The sequence below is a fragment of the Ictalurus furcatus genome, chromosome 6 (genome assembly GCF_023375685.1).
Source record: "Ictalurus furcatus strain D&B chromosome 6, Billie_1.0, whole genome shotgun sequence".
Taxonomy (NCBI): Eukaryota; Metazoa; Chordata; class Actinopteri; order Siluriformes; family Ictaluridae; genus Ictalurus; species Ictalurus furcatus.
The window spans coordinates 24,380,416-24,397,874 of record NC_071260.1 but is presented as its reverse complement, the minus strand read 5'-3'; the positions used below and the strand labels follow the sequence as shown (position 1 = coordinate 24,397,874).

At 41.5% G+C, this 17,459-nt stretch overlaps 1 protein-coding gene across 3 annotated transcripts in view; it reads left to right on the top strand.

Moving 5' to 3' along the window:
• pard3bb (par-3 family cell polarity regulator beta b) overlaps positions 1-17,459 on the top strand; it is a 321,269-nt gene that overhangs the window by 206,898 nt on the left and 96,912 nt on the right. The window lies entirely within an intron of this gene.

The following is a 17,459-nucleotide window of genomic DNA, read 5'->3' as shown; positions in this document are numbered from 1 at the left end:
GAGGAAAGGGCCTGAGGGTTTTCCCCTCTCATATGTATCTCTCCTCGTCTGCAGCCAATACAGGCTCCACTGCAGGCCATGGCTTTGATATATGTGAGATCGAAACCTGCTCCTGATCATACATCTCCTGCCCTCAGTGACCATGTATCACTCCTGACTTATAATAGTCTATAACTCCTGTCTAATAGTCATGGCACTGTACACCCTAGTTGAATCTAGCATACTAGTAAACTCAGCAGGGCCCAAAAATCTGAATTCACTTCCAAAACCGTTATCTATTTCATCATTTATCAAAAATGGATATTACTCATGTTCATTCATTCAGTTATTCATTTTCAGTAACTGCTTTATCCTGGTCAGGGTTGTAATGGATCCAGAGCATATCCTGGGAATGCACCCTGAGTGGGACACCAGTCCATCACACCCTTATTCACACACTCATTTACACAAAGGGCAATTTATCTTAGCCAGTCCATTTGCAGGGATGATTTTGGGAGTAACGAGGAAACCAGAGGAAACCCACATGGACATGGGTAGTGTATCTACAACTCCATGCAAACAGTAACTTGAGCTCAGGAATGAACCTCTGGAACCTTGATTGCATACGTACTTGCAGTCCGTACTACAGTAAATGATGACTTATTTTGCTAGATTGTTTTTTTCCTGTCCATTGAGAAATCACTAAGTAATATAGAGTTGTACTCAATATATATTTGCTGTAGCAAATAAATATATATATATAAAATCTTTATGCACAGTGGTGCTTGTAGACTAAGTGAAAGTGGTGCTTGTAGGCTAATAGAACCAAATTAAACAAACGAGATAAAATAGTATACTCGATCATTTATTTATTGAGGAAAATGATCCAATATTACATTTACATTTATTCATTTAGCAGACGCTTTTATCCAGAGTGACTTACAGTTGGTATTTGTATTTGGTATACAATTGGAATTGGAAATTCCATCTGTTTGTCAGATAATTAAGGAAATTAGCACCAGGTGCCAGATGAACACACACACACACACACACACACACAAAACATATGGAATTGGAATTGGAAATTCCAATTACATATATGTTTTGTGTGTGTGTGTGTGTTCATCTGGCACCTGGTGCTAATTTCCTTAATTATCTGACAAACCCTATTTAACTGGCAGCATTCCTGTTAGTATAACTTTCCAGTTTTCACTGACTTTGCAAGATGGTGAGCTGAAACCCTGCTGTTGTCCAGATGAAGGCCAAAGTGATGACCCTTTCAGCCATTTCAAGAGAAGTTGGTCGTTCCAAATCTGTGATTTCTAGAATATTGCAGCGTTTCAATGACACTAATTCATTCAAGTCCCCCGAAAAGGCTGGTCGTCCACGTAAGACAAATGTATGAGAGGACAGGATAATGCGGAGACTCACGATGGGGAATCAACACTGCAGCTGGAATTGCTCGCCGGATTAGCACTGAAGAGGGTAAGGATCTGTCTCGGCATACAGTGTCTCGCCGTTTAAGAGAATTTCGGACTGAAAGCCCACTCTGCAGTGACCAAGCCTCTCATCAGCAGAAAGAATCAAAAGGTTAGGCTAACCTTTGCTGAGGAGCGTGTTGTGTGGACAGAGAGAACTGGTCCAAAGTTCACTTTAGTGATGAGAGCAAGTTTAATTCGTTTCTGATGGGAAACGTTACGTTCGGTGTTAAACTGGAGAAAGACTGAACCCAAAGTGTATAAAGAAGTCAGTGAAAGGTGGAGGAGGAAGTGTCATGATTTGGGGGATGTTTCTTGCAGCAGGAGTTTGGGCCTCTTATACAGCTACATGACCGGGTGAATGCAAATTTTATCACAACCTCTTTTGGCAACATGCGGTTCCGTCCCTGCGAACATCTCCCAATCAGCCTGCAGTTTTCATGCAAGACAGTGCCCCCTGTCACACGGGCAAAGCAGTTCCTTAAAGCTAAGATCGTCGAAATAATGAAATGGCCAGCCCAGTGTCCTGATCTAAACCAGATTGTGGCCAAGGATTTTCCACAGATATTCAAAGTTATGGCTAAGAAACCCACTACAGTCACCGAACTGTGGAAGAGACTGGAAGAAGAGTGGACCAAGATCACACCAGAGCAGTGTGAGAAACTAGCGATGTCCTGCAGCCGCAGCTGTGCCGAAGTCATTTAAAGCAAGGGCCCCTACACTTCCTACTAATTTATGATAGCTGTAACCCTCAAAAGTTGATAAATTCTCTAATATTGATTGTGTGTGTTTGTATATAGCTCTGGAAAAAAATTTAGACCACTGCAAAATTATCAGTTTCTCTGGTTTTACTATTTATAGTTTGATGGCTTGTGACCATCCATCATCATCTTGATCACATTCCAGAGGTTTTCACTAGGGTTCAGGTCTGGGGCTTGGGTTGGCCATGGTAGGGTCTTGATGTGGTGGTCCTCCATCCACACCTTGTTTGACCTGGCTATGTGGCATGGAGCATTGTCATGCTTTAAAAACCAAGGAAGCAAGTGTTTTTGTTTTGTTTTTTTTCCAGGACAACCTTGTATGTGGTTTGATTCATGCGTCCTTCACAAAGACATATCTGCCCAATTCCAGCCTTGCTGAAGCCCCCTGGATCATCACCGATCCTCCACCAAATGTCACAGTAGTAAGACACTGTGGCTTGTAGGCCTCTCCAGGGCTCCGTCTAACCATTAGATAACCAGGTGTTGGGCAAAGCTAAAAATTGGACTCACCAGAGATGATGATCTTACTCCAGTCCTCTACAGTCCAATTCTTATGTTTTTTTGCAAACCTCAGCCTGGCTCTTCTTTGCTTCTCATTGATGAAGGGCTTTTTTCTAGCTTTGCACGACTTCAACCCTGCCCCTAGGAGCCCGTTTCAAACCGTCCTCGCCATGCACTTCACCCCAGCAGCCGTTTTGCCATTCTTTTTGTAGGTCACTTGCTGTCACCCTACAGTTATTGAGTGACATTCGAATGAGTTGGCGGTCCTCCCGGTCAGTGGAGGGTCGTTTTCACCCTCTGCCAGTTTGTAGCTTTGTTGTCCCCAATGTCTGCTGCTTGACCTTGTTCTTATGTACTGCCGTCTGAAATTGTAAGGATGGAAGCAACCCGACGCTCACCGTGCCCCTCTGCCAGTAAAGCCAGAATTGAGCCCTTCTTTTCCTCACTCAAAACTTTCCTTTTCAACTCTTATGGCATGGTCAGTAGTTATTTTTTCCCAGTTATTTTTGAGGTGCTACTAGCACTGTCTTTGCCATCCAGCTGGTCCTACTGCAAGAGGATAGTGATGACCACAGCAGTGGTTTTTAAACTTTTCCTTGTTAAAAAAGATTTCATTCAGGTGATCACCTGATCAGTACCTCATTCAGTAGAATGACGTGTGCCTGTGTTGGACATGTTATGTATTATCATCATCACGGCTACTGCTTTCTATTCATTCTAACATGCTTCTTATTTTAGTGACTTGTGCTGTAATCATTTTGCAAAATTGTATCATTTTTACAAGCAAGGGAATAAAAAAGACACCCCTGGTATTGGACTCTACTATATCATTTTCCACTGTTCTTTTATTTAATTACCAGCATTTCCACTTGTGATGTAATAAGCACTGAGGCCCAGTGACTTCAATGATCTCGCTATCTGTAACGTTTCAGTTTCCATCATGACACCTCTGTAGATTTCTGATTCTGAACTGGTCTCTGACTAATGGCTTGCTTTTCTCTCTTGGCATGTGCGATTTTTCTCCACGCTTGCAGTAAAAACAGGCCTGGTAATACATTTAATAAAACAATCCATTCTTCTGCAGATTTACTGATGTTCGTGCTAATGTTTATTGACAGGTCGGCGAAGGCTTTGCTGACTAGCTGGCTTTGGTGGAAGCTGGTGCACGAAAAATAGGCCCCAAATGCCTCTTCATGAGCTTTGACATATTTAATTATCAGGATAGTCTTAAGAGCCTTGGCTGCATGCTTTTAATCTACCTAAAACCACTTCATTGCGCCCCCCCCCCCCTTCTCTCTTTTTCTCTCTCTTTTTCTCTCTCTTTATTTGATTTCTAACCTTAGAATCCAATTCCCATCAAAACTGTGTCACACCTTCCTCTCCGTGAGCCCTGTATAATCACACTGCGGCCACAGGAATCAGGCCATTTTGCCTCTTCCTTCAGGTTTTAGTCTGCTGAAGAAGACTGACGATGAAGAAGCAGCTTACATGCAAATGCCTCATGTCTAACAGTAAAACCTGACATTGTCCTGCTGCTAGTATCTCTCCTGCAGTATTTCTTTTCTTTCTCCAAATGGCCCTGCTCTCTGCAGCAGCAAACAGCTCCTCCAGTGACATTTTTCTGCAGAGGATTGGATTTATCGGTCGTTTGTGTCCTTTCTGCTGTGTTTGGGAAATGCAGTAAGCAGAGGAAAAGGATTAGATCATGTTACTGCTGCTCGTCACATCAGAATAGACTTTTGTGTATGAGAGAGAAGTTGAGGAAAGAAAAAGTCAGTGTGTGTAGTTGAAGTAAGTGTGTGTATAGCCATTCAGTGCCTGCTCTCTCTCTCTCTCTCTCTCTCTCTCTCTCGATGTCTGCTCGTCTATAAAAACTCTTAATTTGCCAGACATGTTATGAATTTAAGGACCTTATAAGTATTAATGATTCAAATTGCCAGCCTATTATTCAGTCATTTGTCTTAGAGCATATAATTCAGCTACTGCTATGAATTAATCAACATGTATAGTGAAGCTAATAGGAAAGGTGTGTAGTTATGCGAGTGAGGAATGCAAGTCTGAACCTGTAATGGATTTGGCTTTCGATTTTTGGGATTCCCTTTTCTATTGTGTTTAAACGGGGGGAAATGACATCAGTTAACACACACTGGATAATACAGGGTCATTGTATAAGCAGTAGGAGCGGATGTTACACCAAGGCTTTATTTTTCCCTTTGTACTACATCCTCATTACCGCCATCATTATGCAGAAGATTTTATTATTTTCATAATAATATTTTTTATTATTGTCGTAACTTAATGTTTGTTAAGGCATTTATTACTTTATTAAACAGTAATAAATCCATCCGCCCATCCATTTTCTGTACCGATTACCCTACATGGGGTCGTGGGGGATCCTGGACCCTATCCCAGGGAACTTGGTGCATGAGGCGGGGGACACCATGGATGGGGTGCCAACCCATTACAGGGCTCAATCGCGCACGCACACATTCACCCATTCACACACTATGGACAATCTTAGAGATACCAATCAGCCTCCAACACGTTTTTGGACCAGAGGAGGAAACCGGATTACCCGGAGGAAATCCCCCCAGGCACTGGGAGAACATGCGAATCGAGCCTATAACCCTGGAGGTGCGAGGCAAACTTACTAACCACTAAGCCACCATGCCTCCACAATAATAAATCATTTATATTTAGTAATTTATATAATCTTCCTCTGAATTTACTTTGCATATAGCTTTACAACTAACTATATATAATTACAAATTCAAAGAAAAGTTAATCTTTTAATTTAATATTTTTTCTTCTTTTCGTTTTTGGCTACAAGCATATAAACATTAGCATACAATCTTTGTTAAATGTGAGTTATTTATATGATTAGTTATATGGGTGTTTTGTATTGTATTTGGCATAATAAAGAACGTATTAAATATTGCACTCGCTCTCTCTCACATATATATATATATATATATATATATATATATATATATATATATATATATATATATATATATATATACACACACACACACTCTCCATTCCCTCCACTCCATGAGCCCCACGTCTTTCTTCCCATATTAATTTGCCCTCTTTAAGCTCTCAGCTATGTATCCAAACTGCCTTTCTCTCCTTGCTCCCCTCAGACTGCGCGGTGTGTGTGTGTGTGTGAGAGAGAGAGAGACTGAGCGAGTGGCATAGGAGCAAAGCACCCTGGGAACTCCTTTCCCTCATTGCTCATGGCTGTGTGCACAGACCGCAGGCCACAGTGCTTTGGTTCCAGAGCAAACACCCGACCTTCCCGCTCAAGTCATGGAAAACCCCAAGCTCGCCAGGCCCAAGAACACTTCTAATGGAAAATATGATCAGATGATGTATTTTCTCACTTAATTTTTTGGGGAAAATAGAGACCTGATGGTGTTTTTTCATGTCAAGGTGCAGAAAAAGCTAGGTGTTTTGTGGTCTGAGGAACAGTACATGAACATATTTGTACCATAAATCACAGAAGCAGATTTTATTTAAACTATGTAAATCAATATGCTTGTAAAAATCAATTTGAAGCTTATTATACTGTTGGGCTCAGATTTGGGTCATTCAGCTCTTGGCCTTTCGACACCCTTTAGCTTTTGTATTACTTAAAAACGTCAGGTCATCAGCGTCTCTGTGTAAATAGTTTATTTGACACCATGGTTGGCGCTCAGTGACCCGGAGATGAGAGAAGGGGTTATTTCTCTTTATATTGCAAGACAGGGCCTTGAAAAAAAAGGTGTGTTGTGACAAAGTGCCATTTGTTGAAGTATTATCCACTCATAGCCTGAGAAAGAACTTGAAAGGACATGTCTGTATGCAAGATTGACTCCTCATTCATCTGAGGTTCATGGCTGACCCACACAGAAAGACTCGAACCTGCCAGAAAGCAACAACCGGGATCCAAGATCACATACTGTACATGCAAGGACTATGGAAACATGCATCAGGAAGGTGTTATAATTGAACATTTCTGTTTTGTCGGTCACTTTCTGTCTTTCTGTATGAGACATTTAGTTGTAATCATCTGCATCCTCTTCTAGAAAGCATGACAGTACCTCATGCTATGTCTCAAATTGCATACTTGTTGTACGGTTCTAACTGAATGTAAACAAATTAATTGAAATTGATAGATAACGTGTTCTAAATGGATATAAATACGGATATGAATAGGTGGTATGCTATATTTGTGTTTGCCAGAAATGTTCACCGGGTATATGTGAACATTGAAATGTCTTTTCATCTGACCACGAGCGAGCGGCCAAACAAAGACCATTCATTAGCATTAGCATAAACGTTGATTTTTTTGTAACTGTTTGATCAGGGTTGCAGTGCTTTAAAATGCAATAATAGTGTGTTTATATTTTGGGAAATGGAACATATCGAATATATAGTGGGCAGAAAAATAGAAAGAAAAATAATAAAAGCACCAATTGGGTCAAACAATACGTTCCCGCACAAGATGTTTAGTTGAGACTGGAGTGATGTAGCTGAGGTTGAGGAATTGTCAGAGCCAGAACACTCGCACCATGCTGACACTGCTGCCATTTCTACCTCTGTTTTTTTTTTTTTGTCCTCCCAGTGTTTTTCAGGGCAAAAAAAAATAGCTTCTATTTTAGGCCACACTCTCTTCAGGTTTAAATTTGAATACAGATACGGATATTTGGAGCACTGAACAGTTACAGATGTAGTGTCACATCCATATTATTCTAGTATATGTAAACATCCGATGTGTTTACACTGAGAAATATGATCTGGATTATGGACTATATTTGACAAACAGTTGAAGGGTGGACAGATGGACACTTTTTGCATGAACCTGCCCCACAGAAGGGAATGGGAGGAGCTTGTAGCTGAAAGCGTACAGAATTGACAGCAGTTTGTCTAAGCCATAAAACTGTACTTGTTACAGTGAGCTTTACATTAAAATAAAATGTAGCACAATACACATTGTAGCCTATCTAGCTATGCCCTGGTCAAACTGTACTCACAGCACTAATATTTCCTTCCTCCAGTGGAGCTAAAGCTGTAGTACTGCTAATGTTTGCCTCTCTATCGCCATCTCTGGTAGAAACATAAAAGTGCAACTTACTTGCAGAGTTGTTTTGTTTGTTTTGTTTTGTTTTTTTAATGTGGGTTGTGCTTTGGCACTGCTCCTCTGTGTGGATGAATCTGATGGTTTGAAGTATACGTACGTGTTCTATATTAACTCCAGTACTTGACAACGAAGGTGGCGCAGATATGGTTTTTTTTGGAGTAGAGGTGAAATGCTCTCTCTCATAGCTATGAGAAAATAAGTGCAATTTATCACACTGACCATAGGAAAACAAAAAAACAACAACATAGGAAACTCTATACCTAGCTGAATCCAGTGAACAAGTGCACTAATGTTAGCTAGCTACCTATTCAGCCACTGAAATATCGTACCTGTTCCAGCTCTGCGTCAGTCTTCAATCCCTTCAGATCTCGGAGCTCTTGCCACCTCTCAAAAGCCATGCCGATATTTATCCTTGTTTTAGCACGGGCTCTGTTAAATTCTAAGGAACTGTTGTAAGAACAAGCTACAAACACTCCACCATCCTCAGCACAGACACTCGCGATATAGTAGCTGGGTCTTTTTCTTTCTGTTTACGGACGTGACATAACCACGCAAAGATGATTGACGTCAAACCGACGTTTCCCGCAAAATCCGACCCGACAGCTCAAATTCTAAATCATTATTTTAAGCTTACTGTTGTGATTCGGGGTAAGGTAAAGAGACACTTTTCAACACTGATTTTTTTTTTTATACATTTGAATAAAAAATAATTGTTTTTCTGTTCATTTTTAACCCAAAAAAAAGTTCCGTACAGCGGCTTTAAGGAAGCACAGAGAGCCAGGCAGTCCTCAATTTTATAGGGTGTTTAACTATTACTATATTTATTTTTATTTATTTATTTATTTTTTAAGTATTATTGATACAATCATAATTGACTGTCTAACATATTCCAGTCAGACTAATATGTTTCTTTTAGGAAGTTGTTCATATTCATATCTCATCTTTATCTAGAGCTCAATAACATAAAAGAAGCAGAAATGATGGCAAACTCAGTAGCACATACACTGTCTTGTTAAAATTTAGTGCAAGTGTTTTGGGTCAAATTGGTGGGAGGTTCAGGAGTAAAAAGCTCTAATGGTGCCAGTAATAAAAGCGGGCTTTATTTCTGCCTAATGTGTTTAATATTTCAGTAGTTGGATTACATTAATAGAATAATTCTGCGTGCTGGGATCATGCATTTTTAAAGGCGCTCCACATACAGTTAGAAAATCTGGTGCAGTCGGGGTGTTTGGCAATCCTCTCATGCACGAACGCCATTTGAGACACAGCTTTAGTGCAGTAAGTGGCAATTGTGGGTGCAGTTCTGTGACCCCAGCTGACAGATGCTTGCTCTCCTGTCTCATTGTTGGTGGTGCATTTTCGAGCCATCTGCCCTTTGTCCAAAGAGCACTCGGCAAAAAAGATGAGATGTAATGAATGTCAAGCACTCGTTCACACCGAGGCCAGTGCGGTCTTAATAAGCGCACCGTTTCAATGAAAAGCAAGCGTGAAAGGAGCAGACGCTGCTCATCTGCGTGTAATACGAGCTGTATTGTTCACTGGGGCTGTTTTCTTTTCTGAGGAACATCACATGTTGCAAATGTCTTGCCCAAATAACAGCCAAAACCACAGACAGCCCTCACCGATGACGGCTACGATAAGAAACCACAGTACTGTAAACAAAGCGTGTATGTCTCAGCTCAGGGGAAAATACTTATAAGTAGATGTTTATAAGGCATGCTTTTATTGGTTATTTTTTCTTCTTATTTTCGAAATCTGAATCCGGAGAGACCTTTGCCTTTTCCTCTACTTTGATTGGCCAGTGGAGCTGCGGTCGGCGTGCTGGGCCGTTAGCTGCCCACAGCACAAGCTGCTCCTTAACTGTTTGGCAGCTTTGTTTGAGTCATTAGCCTGTAAACGTTGTGCTTTTTATAATAATTCGCCTAAGTGAGAGGAGAAAATTGCTGACAGGCCGAGAAAAGGCCGCCCGCAGATGTGTTTCCTTGCTTTTGTTCAGACAGACAGAGAAAGTTCTCGGGATCTGTCTGAGGTTTTCCACACCGGGCCGAGAGCGCCAGCACATCCAGGTCAGGAATTTGTGTGGAAATAAATAAGCAGAATGGAAGTCTGTCGCTAAGAAACACGAGACCACCAAAGCATCTAAGAGATGAGAGACGGTGTTTGTGTGTGTGTGTGTGTGTGTCAGACAAAGATAAACATTTATAAATGAGCGTTTAATGCTCGTGTTTGATGTGTGTGAATGGTCGACGCAAGTATGTCTGAAATGGAAAGGTTGCAAATCCTGGCTTTTATACTGTAGGCATGCATAAGGGAAGGGATTTCAGTTTGGGTGTGTGTGCGTGTTTGTGTTGGAGAGAGGAGGGGAAAGAGATTTGTGCTGGCTGGTAAGTGTGCAATTTTGTGTGTTAGAGAAAGATATCGATTGTATTTATGACAGCTGTGCTGATGAAGTCTCTCCGATTCTTTACTTCCTTTGTGTCCGTGTCCTTTAACAACCTTCCTCCAGATTACTTTCCTTCTGAGTCGGCATTTTACACACACACGCGCACACACACACCACTGTGTTGACTGAAAGACAGATGATTGCTGTCTGAGGCATAGGCTTGAGTAAAGAAATCACATAAATCCCCCTTCCTCGCTCACTCTCTTGCTCTCGCTCTCTCTCTCTAGCTCTCGCTCTCGCTCTCTCTCTATCTCTCTCACACACACACTCTCTCTCTCTCTCTCTTTGTATGTCTGTCATGCTTAAGCTGAGATTTCAAAGCCTCTTCACCTTTGAACATTAAACATTACACATTTTCCTCCACTTCTTTCAGATTGTTCTGTTCTCATATTTTCCCTTTCTCTTTGGGCCTGTTATCTTTTTCTCTTTTTCCCATTGAGTATGTTGTCATTGTGGTTGTTGTGTCCTCTTCTCCATTGTGGTTATTGTATGTGTGTGTGTCTGAGCACGTGTATGCGAGCGTGTGTGAGAAGACAGTAAGGAAGCCAAGCCGTTTATAGTGAATCGAGCAGGCCTTCAGAAGCCGGGCAGTGTTTAGGAATCAGCAGTAGTCCGATTTGTTCCTGCGTGTAATTGTGACTTTGAAAATAAACAGCCGTCAGCCAACCGAGAGCTCCTCTGTCATCCTGCTGCTCTCTCTCTCTCCCACCCGTTTTTTCACTCCCTCGCTTTGTCACTGTCTTTCCTTCCGCGTATTTTCCCTCCACTTCTCTCTGTTTGTAATTGAGAAGACGTTTGGTGTTGATGTGAGCTGAAGGCCACCATGTTTGCTTGATTGGGATTGATGGATTAATTTGTCTAGTGGAAAGCCATCTGGTTGTGTAGGTGTGTGTGTGTTTGTGTGAGTGAGTGTACTACCGTTTGCAGGTGTATCTGTACTTAGTCAAAATTTTTGCCCAGATTCTTTCCCCTCTCTCTCACACACGCAAACACACACACACACACACACACACACACACACACACACACACACACACACTCTATTTCAGTTCATTGCTCTTCATTACCAGGTTTGCCATCATCCTGGAAAACCTGCAAATGTAACATGGAAATGTATAGTCTAGTTTCCCAGAAGAGTCGTTTTAAAAAAAAAAAAGGGGGGGGGATAAAATGTCCTGAAAATATTGATCCCAAAAAAAAAAAAGCTGTTAAGCCACTCGGATTACAAGAGTGTTTTGTTTTTTTCATATTCTATCATTAGCTGAAATTACATTCATACAGTGATGCTTAAAATTCTTGCGCCATATTTTCGTAAACGTGTCCCTCATCAGTTAATAACCTGATTAATAACATTAGCAACCCTTGTTAAAGCACTAGCTCTCATGTACAGGCAGCTGCAGAAATATTGGCACCCTCCCAAATTTACACTATATGGCCAAAAGTATGTGGACCCCATCCTAATGGTTGCGTTCAGGTGTTTCAGCCACACTCATTGCTAGCAGGTGCACATAGCCATGCAATCTCCATAGACAAACATTGGCAGTCAAATGAGTCGTACCGAAGAGCTCGGTGACTTGGCGCTGTCATTGGATGCCATCTTTACCACAAATCATTTTGTGAAATTTCTGCCCTGCCAGACAACTGTAAGTGCTATTGTTGTGCAGCGGAAGTGCCTAGGAGCAACAACGGCTGAGCCACGAAGCGTTAGATCACGCAAACTCGGAGTCTGATTGTTGAGTCCTGAAGAGCGTAGCACGTGAAAATCATCACACACACCAGCTCTGTATGACTGTCATAGCCTACATCCTGCTGCTCAGAGATCACTCCGTCTCTAGTCATGGTTATAACATCATCACTGATACTTTTAATCTGTTGAATCCTCTGCTGCGTCACTCACTACAGGGTTCCTCTAGAAGCCGCATCAGCACAAGATCTGTGCCCCAGGAGCTTCATGAAATGGGTTTCCATGGGCGAGCGGCTGCGTGCGAGCTTAAGATCACTATCTACAACGCTAAACGTCAGCTCTTGTGGTGTTTGGGCTGCAACTCCATATTAATGCCCCTAGCTTTGGAATGGGACGTCCAGCAAGTTCATATAGGTGTGATGGTCACGTGTCCACATACTTTTGACCATATAGAGTACCTTCATCTACTTCAGCTGTTTCTGTTGCTCAAAATCTCATTGTTTTGCTGCATCCTGCCGCCCGTTGCTGATGTATTTATCTTCTCTTTTCCTTCATCTTCTCTTCTGTAATTCTAGAGAAGCAACCATCTTCCTCCCAGGTGGTCCATATGCTGCTTTTTCTAGTCCTCTGTTTGGTCAGTGCAGCTAAATAGAAGAGAAGTAGAAGATGCAGATATGTGGGAGGGTTGGTGTATAAGCGCTGTAGATAACTACTGTTCTGGGGAAGAGCCCCCACTCCTAAAGGGCGCAGTGTTTGGTTTGCTGCTGGGAGATGGATTTTATTAGGTTGCACATGGTGGACTGGTACCCACGCTTGGCCATCGATCACCCTGTTTTCACAGCGACAGTCTCCCTGTCTTGTTTTCTCTCTCTCTCTCTCTCTCTCTCTCTCTCTCTCCCTCCCCTCCATCCCTCCCTGAGTGGCAGTGACCCCACCCAGCCGCTAACCCAATAAAGGTGATCTGTAATTATGAGATGTCTTTTTAAAAGTCTGTCACCGGCAATTATAACAGCAATACATCTCCTCCACCTCAAATATTATAACACAGACTAGGGACAGTAAGCCTTTTTCTAGCTGTCGGACCCCACAGTGGGTCCGAAAGACAAATTCTGGATTTTAGATCTTCAAAGCTAGCAGTCTTGTTAGGAAGTGTGGCTGGACCGAAGGAGTTTAAATTAGCTGCAGATATTTTTCTTGGTGCTGCACACAAACATAGATTAAACTTCTACTTCACCACAAAAAAAAATAGCAATCATGGCAGTCTTTTTGAGGTCTTTTTTATTTTTTATTTTTTATTTTTTAAGACTGATGTGTATTTGCAGGAATATTTTTGTGCATGGGGGTTCACCAAAACATGGCTTTCCCATAATCTGTGCAAACTTCTCCACTGCACTTTCAAACACGTTCTCATCAGTTGGATCCGTAGCACAGACGCAAGCGCAGCTCGATATCGCATGACTTTCGCATGATGCCTTGCATACGACTCAACACATGGCAATAGGGAAGTAGCTGTGTTCTTAGTTTTTGTTGTTTTTCTTCAGGGGAAAAAAAAGTACAATATTCTAAAGCATTGAAACAAAGATTTTGTACAATTTTACAATTTTTTTTCCCTCATTTCTTTCAAAGCACATGTTTTAGCGTGATGAGTAAAAAAGATTGTAGCATTACATGTCACAGAAAAGCTAATAAACAGGTTTAGCAGCTTAAATCGGCCACATATTCTGTCACACTAACAGCAACATCTGCAGACTCATGAGCTGCTGTAGGAGACTTGTACGGTGTAACTGTTTGGCTCACCATTCTCGTGTGATCAGTTACACTGCCAGTGAAATGTTTTTGGACACATTGTATTAAACTTATTGGTAAAGCCCTTTGGTTAAATACACTAGACATAGACACTCTGAGTAAGAAATTCTGTGTAGTTGAAGTGAGGAATGAGTCTAACCCTTACTTTTAACGGAAAAATGAAGTAGTCAGCTCGAGATCTCTTTAATTAGACACTTAATTAGACACTTTAATTAGACACTTAGCACACAGCATATATTTGTCTTCGAGCTGATACTAACACTGTCTAATAGAAACTCTAAAGCAAATCTTAGCTTTGCAGTAACGTGGAGTTTTACAGTAACTGCTTCACCACACAGGCAATATTACCTTTAATAAAGCCCATTAGAATCTGAAAGTGGACGACTAATAAGTCCTTAAAAGTAGAGTTTGGTATTTGAGGGAACAGCTAAACATTAAAAAAAATAAAAATAAAAAAATCATTTTACTTGTGGTGTACACCAAAAATAATGTCTGTGATATTATCAACAAAATTGACCAAAATTAGGGACTGCTGGTCCTGTCTTTAATGTTGGGCTGACTTTATATCAGTACTGCTTATGTAGGTCTCCACCTTCTGACTGGAACACACTGACTGACTGAGCCCTCATTGGGTGAAAGGAATAAATCTAGACAAATGCCAGTGTTGATTTTATCTGTAACGTTTAATTGTTCTGATATTACTGTGAAATGTACGTTCAGTCTTGCCCTGTGAACAGAATGATGGGTTTACCCTCAGGCGGAGAAGTGCTAACTACCTAGGAAGCCTATTCCTACATCAAACAGAGGTTTACTGATATTTTGAAACGTCCTTGATGACAATACTGTGTTGCGTCTAACGATATACAGGTATACTTCATATCAGGACATGACTATTTACGACTCTGCATCCTCCTCGTCCATGTCAGTGAGGAAGAAAAGAAGTAAGAAGCAGGAACGGTTACAAAAAAAATAATAGTAATAATAATGAAGACTCTCAGCCTGTGTGCTGTACGTCGCTGTGCTCAATTTGATGGACAGGAGTGCATCCCTTAAAGCTGTAGTATTCTCTTGTAAGATTGTGCAGAGGCAGACAGACGGAGGCGGAGGATGACAGGAAGTCCTCAGCAGAAACATCACGGTGACAGCCGACCTTTAAAATCCTGCTTTCCTTCTCGTGTCTTGTAAACCTGGCGATGTTCTGCTCACAGTAGTGCACTAACAGGTGTCATGTGTTTGCCTCAGCTTTAATGGGGTTCCCCAAAACACACACAGACACACAGAGGGACAATCAGGTAACATGCATCTAAAGTGACATTTAGCACTGTCAGGCATTACACACCTGGTGGGATACACACACACACACACACACACACACACACACACACACACACACACAGAGAGAGAGAGAGAGAGAGAGAGAGAGAGAGAGAGAGAGAGACGAACTTTATTGTTATGCATGTTGAAAATCCTTCTAGCTGAGTTACCTCTTGCCCTTTCCCGTTGACACTTGTCCCACATTAACACACTGCAGCAGAAAAGGTCCTTGGATATTTCCCAAATTTTAGGTCTCATGCTCAGACACAAACTGGTTCTCTGGATTCCAGCCTGTTAGAGGGTTCTCCATGGACTAGCGTCTGTAGCGTATCTTCATTCAAGCATTCAGTCCAGTGGACAGCACTAATTACATCGCTCCTAAAGGAATACTTTAGCGCATTCAACCGAATCTCTTTCCATCGCACCTGTAGTGTATATGTGAGTACCATGAGCAAGAAGCTCTACACGTTTCCCTGTACTGAGAAAAGACTGACAAAAAACATAAAAAATTTACATGACATTTAAAATATACATCTGTGTAATATAAATTCAAAACTATTAATTGCATTGAAACAATGAAGGTATTCGGATGTAATAGACACGAGAGTCCTACCAAAGCTGCTGTTATCCAATGTTCAAGCACTGGCGTGACACAGTAAAAAGTCATTATGGTCACTGATCGTTTCTCAGTGGAAGTATGCTATAGATACACCATCAACCCCTACCCTTAGATGTCTAGTTTAAGTTTCACTTCAGCAAGTGTTCCATTTGTTTTCTTCATTGCAGGTAGAGATAATGTTTATTGGTAGTCGCATATACGCTACAGATGTGTTGACGGAGATAACACTGATAAAACTCTGGTATATTCCTTTAAAAAATATTCACACAGTTCCTCTCCTGTACTCTTCTTCCCTCTCAGGAGGCCAGCAGCATCTGTACATTTCTTCCTTTCTTCTCTGACCGTGTCATCCAGGCAATCTTCTTCTAAAGAGCAGTTATTCCCCTAATGTATCTTTCTGATATGCTTTTCAAAAATAGCGAGGTATTAAGGCTCATCTCTCATCTTATAATGCTTGTTGTCCGTGATGTCATAATTATTTCAGTGCATCACTGAATCCTTGTGAATAAGTAGTTTTGGGGGGGTTTTTTTCAGTTCTGTTCAGCTCAGTTTCTGTGCCTGTTAATGTTCTCTGATCATTATTTTTTGGTGGAACCACCATGTCAACCATGTAGTATTCAATTTGAAAGGTTTTCTGGTCTTCAGAAGTTTTTTGGATGACTTTGTGATCGACCGTTTTACCAAAACTCTGTGATGGTTCAACATTTGATGTTCACAGCACAAAAAGAAACTCTTTGCAAAAGAGATTTCCCGATTTCCCACTCATCTTGTTACCTGACATGCTACCGATGAAGCCTCATTACACTCCAACACACCCACCTACTCAAAGCTTTTGTTTTTGTCATACATTATTATTCCAACTAATGACAGACAGAGCTCATCAGAAATGGGGTTTTGAAAGGTTTAAAAAAGAAACACACACACACCGGTCTTCCCTTCATCCATCTGACTGCCTTGTCCCTCAATCATATATGTTCTCAGTTGTCTTACTGATAGTTTGTGTGTGATGTAGGCTTTCCTCCTCTTGCTCTTCTCTTCTCTGCCCTTGTTTTGCTCCGGCTGACCGTGGTCATTCAAATGGAAAAATACAAAACAAAAAAAACAACAACCTTGTTCCAACTTCCACTTTCATTTAAACAGCCATTAGCAACAGAGAGCCACAGTGCCGGTGAAGGAGCTGGATGATTGGAATTCTAGCACGGTGCAACACCTGTCGATACAATGATTTCCTTACTTATGAATGAGCGAATTGCGGTGCTTTAGCTGATGGTTTCGGGTGCAGGGAACGGACAGCACAAAGAGGGCTGAAGATGGAGGGATAGAGTGAAAGTTAGAGAAGAAAGAGAAAGAGGAAAGGCCCTGATTGATGGAGGTACCGCTCTCTGGTTCAGTCTCCTCATCCATCACTTGCTGCAGAGCACAGTGTTTAAAAAGTCATTTTCATAAGAGGAAGCAAGCACCGAGGCGGGGGGGGGGGGGGGGGGGAGTTTAACCCTGTCTACTTCATTCTCATGCGCGCACTCTTTCCTAGTCGAATACGTTTTATTTGGATAATTTCGTTTATTTCGTAATGTCTCAAAATCGCTGCCGGGTATTCCACATGTTATACGTTAGCATTTTATAGCTCAGTACACATCCTTATTTTTTACATTAATGATGGCAGTTATTACGGAAGTGTGTTTTTATAGACAGTAAAACCATGTTTACTGCATGTCTTCGCCGCACACAGGCTATACACTGCAGTCCTTA